Raw genomic sequence first — 8,538 nt, 5'->3', positions numbered from 1 at the left:
CTGTTTGTGTAAGGTTTTAAGGTGTTGGTTTACAAGGTGCAACAAATTTTTATTTAGGTTATTAACTTGAGTTTAAAGTGACTATTTTATAAAGTGATAGTGCATGCCATTATGCTTTGTCAAAAGTGGTTATGGCTATAAAATAAAGAGGTCAGATCTGTAGCATAGTAACATGTTGTTACTACAGATCTGGGGCTTAAAGAGGTTGTTGGGCCTTTGAACCTTTGACTCAAGATGAGCCCAATGGTGAGCTAAAGGATTTTTCTGCTTGATCGGGTCCAAAAATACTGTAGTGAAAGATGTTGACCCATTTCTCCTTTAATAAGGAGTTGGCCCACTCTATGAAAATAAACAAAGTTGGTTCAATATTAATCTACCATGTCTTTCCAATAAGTTTTAAAATCAGAATTACTTCATTTTTTCTAATTCAATAACTTTTTTTTTGGTCAATAAAGAAGGCTTATATTTATAATTTAAGTAGTATTACAAGGAGCATCAACTGATGGGGATTCAGCATTACAAAAAAACAATTGATCACGCCCACCAGTTGTTACTACATTATCCCTACTAGGAGCAGCATTTACTATATTATCCATACTGGCATTCATCTCATTATCAAGGCTAAAGGAGATAGGTTCCTCTTCAGGAGGTGTACGTAGAGGGCGTCTATGAAGAGTGCCCCGTTGGTCTGCTAGAAAGTCATGCATCACAAAAGGAGGTGGTTGCAAAAATATAGTTGTGGAAGCATTGCATGCTAATATGGTCCCATGTTTGGCAAGCATATTTGCTACTTGGTTTTGCTCCCTATAAGTGTGTATGACCCATGGTGTCACGACCCAGATTGATGGGTCGCGATGGGCACCCGGTACCTTACTCAACCGAGTACCAACGTAACGTATATTTCTTATTACATTATCATATACACATGACATATGGGCCTAATAGGCCAATATGATCCTTTATAAACTTAAAATATAGGCCGATAAGTCCGTACAATCTTTTATATATATGACATATGTCTACAAGCCTCTAAGAGTACATAAATGTCATAAAGGTTGAGACAGAGTCCCGCCTTACCAAATAATACACATCTAAATCATACTAACTAAACGAGCAACTCTGAATCAAATGGAGCACACCAACATCTTCCACTGAGCTGATAGCCTACTTGGAGCGCTCTCGACCTGTCTATCGGGACCTGCGGGCATGAAACGCAGTGTCCCCAAGCAAAAGGGACGTCAGTACGAATAATGTACCGAGTATGTAAGGCACATAAATAAATACATAAGAGACATGGAAGACATATAGAGTACATAACTCAACTTGTAAGTTTGAACAACTTTGTAAATCATAAATTACTTTTAATGTCATGCATATGTGTATGAATGTCATGTCGTGCATAGGTACATGTTTCATAACACCATCAGCCTCTGAGGGCATCCCATCATATCATATCGGCCATTGTGGGCAAAATCATCATCGTATACCAGCTGATCAGGTGGTGGTGCGTATATAACGCCATAACCTTTCCCATATCCCATATACATATATATACATACATATATATATACGCGTATATAATGCCATTTGAATCATATTTATATATATACGTGTATATAACACCGTTTGAATCATTTTTCAGCCATTGTGGGCAACATCATCATCATATACCAACTGATCAGGTGGTGGTGCATATATAACGACGTAACCTTTTCCCATATCTCATATACATATATATACATATATACGCGTATATAACGCTATCTGGTCATGGGTCAATGCACATGAACGTAATGCATGAAAAGTACGTTAATAAAATCTTTCGGAAATTCATAAGACCATTTTGTCTTGAGCAATATCATAAAGTAAACTTTTTTTTCAACTTTCATATTTTTCTGAGACCCATGGACAGATGATAAAATATTATGACACATGGAAATTCAGGAACATAGATATCTCTAATACTTCTATGAATAGAGTCATTTATGAAATTTGTGCATTTGCACGTTTCGTTTATATCGTATGGATCATGCCAAAAAAAAGAAGGGATAGCCTTAACATACCTGGAGCGGGAAAAACTCCATATAATATTCTTGGAGAAGATTGCACCGTACCCCTTTTGAAACGCAAAATTTTACGTTGCTACGATTCTAATCAATTCTTGTTAACTGATTGCAAGAACTTCCTTGGAGAGTTTTGAAAACTTGGCGTCCTTGCTTGGAGTATTGAACTTATCAAGAAAGACTTAAAATTGCATTCTTCTTCTGTCTACATGAACTAAGGATAAAGACCAAGCTTTTCTAAGTCTTTGATAAGCATATATATTACTTTAATTCATAACTAAGCATAAAGACCAAGCTTTTCTAAGTCTTTAGTAAGCATATTAAATGAATTACACGTTTCTTGCCACTAAGCATGTATGACCAATTAGTCATATATTTGGCCTATTGCCACGTGGAAGGGTGGGTGGAGATTATTAATTTTTATCCACTTATTAGTTAACTGGGTAGTGTTCTGTTACCCGGTAATTAATCAATTACCCGTAAAATTGAGATGTATTCCCACTTACTTAAAATTACTCACTTTTAACATACCTTGTACACCTTACTATCATGGCCATGTAGTACCTTGTATGGCACTATTCCATAAATACCGGATATTTTAGCTCGGGCCATATTTTACTCCAACATGCCCAACTTGGACGAAAATTCATTTTCTTTGACTTGCTTCCCCTCTCACCTTTACGAATTTACTTATCACTTGTTTGAAATAGCATAATACTTAAAATCTCAAATAATCTCATCCCCGAACTTATGTCGATTAACTTACGACGAAACTTTAACATATGAAAATGCGGGATGTAACATCATTCCCCCCTTTGGAACATTCGTCCTCGAATATTAACTGGTGCTCTTATCATTTTCATAGCCTATGTCTTCCGAATACTTTAGTAGTTCTCTTGCTATCTAGGCAACTATTCTGTGAATAAGTCCAAAGTCTAGGATATTCCCCCCCCCTTTGTCTTTTTGCTCATATCATGACCTGTGGTCGAAATCTTTCTAATCTTGCAACTTCATTTACCTCCTATCATGCAGCCTGTATGCCCCTGGCTTTGTAGGTGCACTTATGTGATTCATCTTTCCTTTTTCCTTTTATCTTTTAGTGTAGGCCTTACTTTGTATATACAAGGCTTAATAGGATGCCTCTCTGGGCCTCTATAGGTATACTGAAGTCCTTTGCTCGATACTATGTAGAATCTGCGAATATGGTCATATCTCATTTCATAGATCTGGTTACCCATTCATATGACTTTACTACATTTACATGGGTTATACTATACCATAATTTTTGCTTCAATCTACCTTTACTGAGGTATGTTTACCAAGCTCCCAGTTATTTCTATTGCTTAGTCTTTAGGTATAAATCCCAGCCCTTCAATGCTCCTTCATTACCATTCGTCTTAAGAATGGTGGCCTAATCTCATCTCATACTTTGTGACTTTTGTCCATCCATTTTTGATTCGCCTCAATATTAATCTACAATATACCACTGATAACTTGAAACTTCTTACGTCATACCTTGACACTAGGGCTTACGTTCCATCGAGGAATATTTGAAGTGATTTTCCTGATCCACTTAGGGGTGATACTATACTTTAATGACAATATTTTATAGCATCCCAATGTGATTCACTTATGTGGGTATTTTAATCATGTACAATCCATGAAATCCTCTTCAAATCATCACTCACTTGAAGGCCTAAACGTCATCCTTTATCCATCACAATTACACCCTCATTGTACTATCAGGGAAGAATTCTATCTTTTCTAAATGCTACTAGTCTTAGACTCCTTTGAGTTCATTCAGGCTATACTGAGTTTTCTATAACTTAGAGAAACCATCAGCTCTTCTTGTTTTCATGGGCTTAATCCTGAGGACTTATCCTTTTTCGTTACCTTCTCACTCGCCCTTTCTTATCCTTATTCTTGTCTTCAAGAACCTTGTCGCTTCACCATACAATGGCTTGCGACCTACACAACTCTATTTATATTACTTGCAACCTTTCAACTTGCTTGTATCATAGATTTCTTTATGTTATTCTGGAATGTCAAGTGAGATATCACATCGTCTCCAACTTTTCTCTATTCTCTTAACTAGATCTCCCAGTACTTAGAAATCATACGCTTGGAAGACATGCCGCTATCATTCTCGGTTATTGGATACCCGTGCTTATAGCCTTCTATCCGAAGTATGGACTATTCACGATCTTCTGCCTTTGAGTATCTCATACGTTGTTACCTTTACCTTACTTACCTTAAAATCTCGAATCATATCTTTTATCTCCTTCATAACCTCCCTTACACCTAGGTGTAATTCACGTCCATAACATGAAGCTCTATTATAATACTCGCACCTCTGGTACATACACAATCCGGTGAGAGCTTCGTACTGACTTCTTATGAGGCTGGTACTTCTTCTAACTGGCTTCCTTGTAGAGCCATTATAGATTATGGTTGTTGTGTTATTTCTCTTGAACATCTGATATTAAGAGTGATTCTGTCATGTTCTTCAGCACAGCTTCTATAATTTTTCTAGGTCCAATAATCAGACTCCTGATTTACTTAGGTGATGTAATTCTTTGGTTTTCTCTTCCTTTTGATCAGCCTTTATGTAGGCTTAAGCTATCTTCCGATCCGTGGCTCATGGTATCAGGTATTACCTTAGCCTTTCATGGGCATTATGTAATATCCATGACACAATCTTCTAAACAATTCAATCCTTTCTCTATGCCCTGGGCTCAATTCTTTCTTTTAACTTATGCCAGAGTCTTCTATGGTTGTATGATTGTCAACAAATATGCTACCTGGATAATGCTCCAAAATCTTGAGTGTATTCATAACGTACTAACTCTGGATCATTGACCGAACAATTCTTTCATTCCATCTTATCTTTCTTTTAGCGTAAGCTATTACTTTTCCTGGTCTTTCTACCCCCTTGTTGCGCCCATACTTAGCTTATCTTAGCGTCCACACTTGCCAGAGTTTTCATATGACTCATATGATCTCAAATATTACTTTTAATTCTTACTTCCCGTTCATTAGCCACGGTAGGTGCCACTTTCCTTTGGAATGCTTACAATGTTGTTGCTAGATTATTGTTATACGACCATTTCCTCTTTAGGTCGTTGTGCTTAGGTTGAAGCCTTCTTTCTTATCTCCTCAGCTAGTCTTTCGTTGTAGTACTTAGGGAGAACCCTTGACTCTCGTAAAGCTGTGAGCTTATTACGGACCTTTTTGATGTCCTTACTTGCTTATAATCATCCATAGTTGCTTACTTACATGCCCTTGTGCTTGTATGGTTGCTTCTGAACTGATATTTTGTATGTCTTCCTAGTGGCACTTTCTTTTATCCCCGTAAAATTCATACGTATCTTTAACTACCCCGACTCTTGTTTGAATATATCTCAAGTATTATAATGATATTCTTCAAGGCTGAACTCTCCATGTTGGGTTCTACTATGTTTATCTCACACGATCTAATGATTCATCTGTAACCTCCTATTTAGCCATAACTGAGATCTTCCTGACTAATTACTAACTACTCGTTGGCCCATTCTCATATCAATATTCCTCGTAATCTTTCTTGGGTTACTTCCTTTGTCTTAACTTACGTCTCGCACTGGCTCCTTATTTATTAGTAACAGCTCGGGCAAGAACCTTTACTTCCTCTCCTTGACATCGTGCTTGCATAATATTCTTGAATCGTAGCATATCTATAAGATTTGGATAAGTGCCATCTCATTCCTCTTTCATTTATCGCATTCTTCCTTTACCATTCCATAGTCACTAGAATCCCTTTATTTTGATTAATGCTACATCACTCCATATTTCCCCCTTTAGGGGTGTACTAAAACTTGGAGCTATGACGACCTGCCTATAAATGTTTTTCCTCTTCATCTTTGGCGTCCTCTCACATTATTAATGATCCTTACTCACCTTGCGGTAATCCTTTTGTACCAAGGATAACAAAATCCCTCGCTCGCGATGGTGACACTTAGTGTAACTGGCACATACAGTCTCTTAAGCTTAACTTTGCTCACATTGCTTGCTTTAGGGAAGCGTCTCCCTGAATGACCATCTTCTGAACTCATCATGGATCTTCTTCTATTGTCCATTCTGTTATTGCCGGAATGCAATCTGCAATTCTCATGATGCTGACTATCATCAAATCACTCAGTCCCTAATTTATGTTTAGTTTATCTTTTTTCACCAGTCCATGCTTATTTATATTACTTTGGGGACTAACTTTTTCTTCTGAATCACGTTAGCATCGCGAACTTGTTTCTCAAAGTGAGGATATGACTTTATGGCCTATACTCTTTTGTTATCTCAAGGCCCGTCACTTCTAGTCTTTTCCTTCATTTGACTATCGACTCTGGAATACTATCATCTTTTTGGTCTACCGTTGACATCCATGTATCACACCTTATTCATAATGCTTCCTTATCTCTCTTCTCATTACTCTGCTAATATTTCTGCATATCCCTTTTCTTGTGAAACTTCAATACGACATTCTTTCGCTTTTAGCTTCCCTTTGATCCATCCAATGGCTCTTTGGGTTGCTCAACAACCTCACTCTACTAGGGATGATAGCTACACATAAGGTAATATTTATCCCATCCAAGCTTTCAGTACCTATCTTCTAATCGTAATATTCTAGGGTGCGCCACCTGGGTGTCTCACAAGAAGATCTATTGTCACATTTGTAATACCCTTCGAAAATGTCAACAAATGAAAGTAATCCATTTACTAATTTGGTTTACTCTAACCCTAGTCGAATCTTGATATCCCATCCTTCTCTTTGTTATACCTGTTAGCCCCCACAGGGCATAACTGAAATGGGTGTGACCAATTGTACATACCTCTGTCACTGTTAAATATAACTCAAAAAGCTTATGTTCCTCTGCCTTAATAATAAATGTTGTTAACCTTCATTAACTAGGCACCTCGTACCCTTTTTCATCTTGCTTCTTTTGCTTGTTGAAACTTGTATTTATCTTCTTAATCTCTCGTTGTCTTTCACCATAAAGATGGATAGGCATTCTTGTCTTATGGCTTCTTATCAAGAAGCTTACACCTTTTAGTATACCCATGATCTGCTAAAAGCCTCACATTTACTTATCGTAAGCATTTTACAAATCCAATTCCTCTGACTCAGCTCTTCCACAACTATCTCTCTTTTTAGCCTTCTTTCTGGATGTAGGTATCATCTTATTACGAATAAAATAGAATTTCGGAATTTGAATTCTTATAAGTGAGCTCTACTACACAATCTAGAGTAAGAAGAAAGAGTAACAGTCTTAAATGCCCTGTAGTCTCCTGCTTACAAGTGTGGTGCACGACACACCCATAAACAAGACTCTACTAGACACGGCTTGTAGACTCCCTAGGATAGAACTGCTCTGATACCACTTTTGTCACGACCCAAACCGATGGGTCGCGACGGGCACCCAGTACCTTACTCAACCGAGTACCAACATAATGTATTTTTCTTATTACATTATCATATATACATGACATATGAGCCTAATAGGCCAACATACTAACCAAACGAGTATGTTATAAGAATACACGTTCTTACCAAATAATACACGTCTAAATCATACTAACCAAACGAGTAACTCCCCAGATTCTACTATAAACCAGGTAGTGAGGATGAAAAAAGCATAAGCTACCTCGTTCGTGCTCCCGTCTTTCCCGCTGCCATCACCGGTGGATGCGCCCCTTCACTTAAAGGCGGATAGGGCATTGGGCCAACCTTTTAGATTGAATAAAGTTACTAAGCTAGTCACCTCACCTCTCTTTCTTACCCGCCTTTATTAGTAGTCCGAAGCAAATGGAGTACACCAACATCTTCCGTTAAGCTGATAGCCTACTTGGAGGGCTCTCGACCTATCTATCGGGACCTGCGGGCATGAAATGCAACGTCCCCAAGTAAAAGGGACGTCAGTATGAATAATGTACCGAGTATGTAAGGCACATAAATAAATACATAAGAGACATGGAAGACATATAGAGTACATGACTCAACCTGTAAGTCGGAACAACTTTGTAAATCATAAATTACTTTTAACGTCATGCATATGTATGAATGTCATGTCGTGCATAGGTACATGTTTCATAACATCATCAGCCTCTGAGGGCATCCCATCATATCATATCGGCCACTGTGGGCAAAATCAACATCGTATACCAGCTGATCAGGTGGTGGTGCGTATATAACGCCATAACCTTTCTCATATCCCATATACATGCATACATATTTACATCTATACGCGTATATAACGCCGTTTGAATCATATTTCAGCCACTGTGGGCAACATCATCATCATATACCAGCTAATCAGGTGTGGTGCGTATATAACGCCGTAACCTTTTTCCTTATCCCATATTCATACATACATACATACATACATATATATATATATATATACGCGTATATAACGTCATCTGGTCATGGTTCAATGCACATGAATGC

General features: G+C 37.7%; 1 long non-coding RNA gene across 1 annotated transcript; it reads right to left on the bottom strand.

Moving 5' to 3' along the window:
- Positions 1 to 987: 987 nt before the first annotated feature.
- Positions 988 to 2,329, bottom strand: LOC142180635 (uncharacterized). Its single transcript, XR_012709261.1, has 2 exons — positions 2,064 to 2,329; positions 988 to 1,198 (listed from the first exon to the last, which is right to left on the bottom strand). It is a non-coding gene; the product is annotated as an uncharacterized LOC142180635 (long non-coding RNA).
- Positions 2,330 to 8,538: the final 6,209 nt, after the last annotated feature.

This window comes from Nicotiana tabacum, chromosome 5 (genome assembly GCF_000715075.1).
Source record: "Nicotiana tabacum cultivar K326 chromosome 5, ASM71507v2, whole genome shotgun sequence".
In the NCBI taxonomy this organism is placed as follows: Eukaryota; Viridiplantae; Streptophyta; class Magnoliopsida; order Solanales; family Solanaceae; genus Nicotiana; species Nicotiana tabacum.
The sequence above is the reverse complement of the archived record's forward strand: the minus strand, read 5'-3'. Positions and strand labels throughout refer to the sequence as shown.